Raw genomic sequence first — 3,101 nt, 5'->3', positions numbered from 1 at the left:
AGAGCGAACAAAGATCTGACCAAATAACCACACAAAACATCTCTTTGAAGAGAATCATATATTGTGATCATGTTTGTTTATATCATAGCTTGTTCTCCTTAAGTCATTAGCTTCTTTTTGTATGTAAGTTTATGATCATGTCTTATGTATACTCAATAGCTTTTTCTCATTTGATGTTTGTATGCAGGAATGTGGAGAGTGGATAACAGCCACATGGGGGACCGAAACCTCTGGTGGCCCGCGTTGACAAGCATAGGTCGCCGAGTTATGGATGGTGTACTGGTCTTCAACACAAGAAAAGCTGTTGGGAGACTTTTCATCAACGGTGATGGTCTTGTTGTCGGTGACGGTCTTGTTGTCGGCCATCTCGCTCCGCCACCACCATTGTTGGTCTTGAAGAGATTGACGGTCAGGAGACCCGCTCTTTTGGCCCATCATTGGGGCGTTCCCAGAGTGTCATTCTCCCTATACTACTTTGAGGAGATGTTTGAAGGAGGAGTGAGGTTTGAGTCTTGAAACTTTGAGTCTTGAAGAGTTTTTGATTTTTGAATCTTTGAGTCTTGAAGAGTCTTGAAGAGTTTTTGATGTTTGAAGTGATGATGAATGATGTTTGAAATGATAATGTTAAAACTTTGAGTCTTGAAGAGTTTTTGATTGGTAGGTTGATTCACCATTCTCTATAAATATCAAATCCGCTGAGAGCTATGAAACCTATGCAGATTGCACATAAAAAAATGGATTCTATGTAAAAATAAAAGTGGATCAATCAGGACAGATTACAAATCTAAAAGAGGAGATCATAAACAAGGTTAAAGATCACGATAGTATTCTAGAAGAAAGAAATGGTTTATCTGAGAAGATCAAGGGTCTTGAAGTTGAGATAGAGACTCTACGGAAACAGAGGAGTGAGCTTGACGAGGAGCTAAGAACTAAAACAGAAAATATTGTTCAAATGCGCGATAAGATTAACGAAACATCGGCTGAAACAGTGGCCTTAACAGAACAGATCAACAATCTGCAGCATGAACTTGATTCGCTGCAAGTGAAGAAGAGTGAAACCGAAGCAGAGTTGATAGAGAGAAGCAAGAGAAATCAGATTTGTCTAATCAGATCACTGATGTCAAAAGAGCATTGGTAGAGCAAGAAACTGCTTACAGTACGCTGGGAGAGGAACACAAACAGATCAACCAACTGCTAAAAGAACGTGAGGAAACACTTAATAAGCTAGCAGAGGATCACAAAGAAGCCTAAAGATTGTTGGAGGAGACAGGTCATGAAGTAAGATCCAGAGATTCAGCAATCGCAGGTCATGAAGAAACGATGGAGAGTTTACGTAACGAGCTAGAAATGAAAGGAGACGAGATAGGAACTCTCATGGAGAAAATCAGTAACATCGAGGTTAAGCTTCGTTTATCGAACCAGAAACTGAGGGTAACTGAACAGGTGTTAACAGAGAAAGAGGAAGCTTTCAGGAGAGAAGAAGCTAGGCACTTAGAGGAACATGCATTGCTTGAGAAAAGCCTCACGGTGACTCATGAGACATATCGAGGTATGATAAAAGAGGTAGCTGAGAAAGTGAACACAGCACTTGATGGGTTTCAATCAATGTCGGGAAATATCACGGAGAAGCAAGGGAAGTACAAGAAAACGGTAATGGAGGCATCAAAATTACTATGGACAGCCACGAATTGGGTGATAGAGAGGAATCACGAGAAAGAGAAGATGAAGAAAGAGATGGAGAGGAAAAAAAAAGAGATAAAGAAGCTTGAAGAAAAAATGAGAGAAGATGAAAAGGAGAAGGAGACGATAAAGGAGACTTTGATGGGACTTGGAGAAGAGAAAAGAGAAGCAATAAGGCAATTATGTGTGTGGATTGACCACCATAGTGGTCGCTGTGAATATCTTGAAGAGATTTTGTCTAAGACCGTTGTGACTCGAGGGCAAAGACAGTCGCAGCGTGCCTAGGAGCACGTGCCATCATCGGAGACAGTATGGTACGTTGCATTGCAATCCCACCTCACATTCATGCAAACAATGTATATGTGGTTATTAGATTTTGGTCAATCTTTAAGAAGTTGAACTTGCGGAAAACTTCTGGTCGAGAGGATATTTTTGGTGTGTTTGTGTTGGTGTAATTTTGTTGCGTTATTCGTTACCCCTGTGTTTTTTTGTTGCTATTGTTTTTGTAAGTCAATTTGTTTTGTTTGTTTTTAATTGTGGGCAAAGCTTCTTTGGTGGTGGGATTTAATGGGAATAAAGGGCATCACAGCAATGAATTTGATAGTTTACTTTTTGGAGGGTGGGATTGTACAGAACGAATGATTAATGTTGTTAGTATATAATAGTATTTTGCGTCATTGCCTATGTTAGATGGAAACGGAAGCCGGTACGTGGAAGAGGAAGCGCAAAGAAGTGCAGAAGTGCAGAAGTGAGATTTTTTAAAATATTAGGAAGTGTGTACGTGTTGGAAGCGTATATCCATAAATATATATATATATATATATATATATATATATATATATTTTAAATTAGGACTAAAAATTATATGATTTAAATTTGAAATAAAGCATTTATTCATTTATAATAATTTTGAAATACTTTTATATTAAAACTGCAAAAATACACATAAATTAAGTTTACAAATATTATATTAATTATTTTTAATACTTCATAAATAATCCCCTAGACTATATTTACGAAGTGATTTTGCCACATGTCTTTTTTACAATCAATTTCACAAAACAAATATGACATGACTACTAAAATTGATGACATTTCTTATAGCTTAATATGACATGGACAATTGCATTTAATGTTAATTTATATTTTTGGTAAACTTTTTAAAATATGATAATAACTCATATATTACATTTAATGTCAATTAATATTTTTGGAAATTTTTTTAGAATATGGGAATAACTCATAAATAATCATTAAAATAAATATATTTAAATATGGCATTATAAATTTCGAAATATAATATAATTATATATTTTTAAATTATACAATTTTATTACTAAAATTTTCAAAAATGTATACAATTTTTTAGATAATTATAAAATTTTAATAGTAAAATCATTAATTTCTTATATATCTACAAA

At 35.1% G+C, this 3,101-nt stretch overlaps 1 pseudogene; it reads left to right on the top strand.

The window, feature by feature from the left end:
• Positions 1-365: 365 nt before the first annotated feature.
• Positions 366-2,269, top strand: LOC106448468 (annotated as a pseudogene).
• Positions 2,270-3,101: the final 832 nt, after the last annotated feature.

The sequence above is a fragment of the Brassica napus genome, chromosome C7 (genome assembly GCF_020379485.1).
Source record: "Brassica napus cultivar Da-Ae chromosome C7, Da-Ae, whole genome shotgun sequence".
In the NCBI taxonomy this organism is placed as follows: Eukaryota; Viridiplantae; Streptophyta; class Magnoliopsida; order Brassicales; family Brassicaceae; genus Brassica; species Brassica napus.
This window is presented reverse-complemented; position numbering and strand designations above follow the sequence as displayed.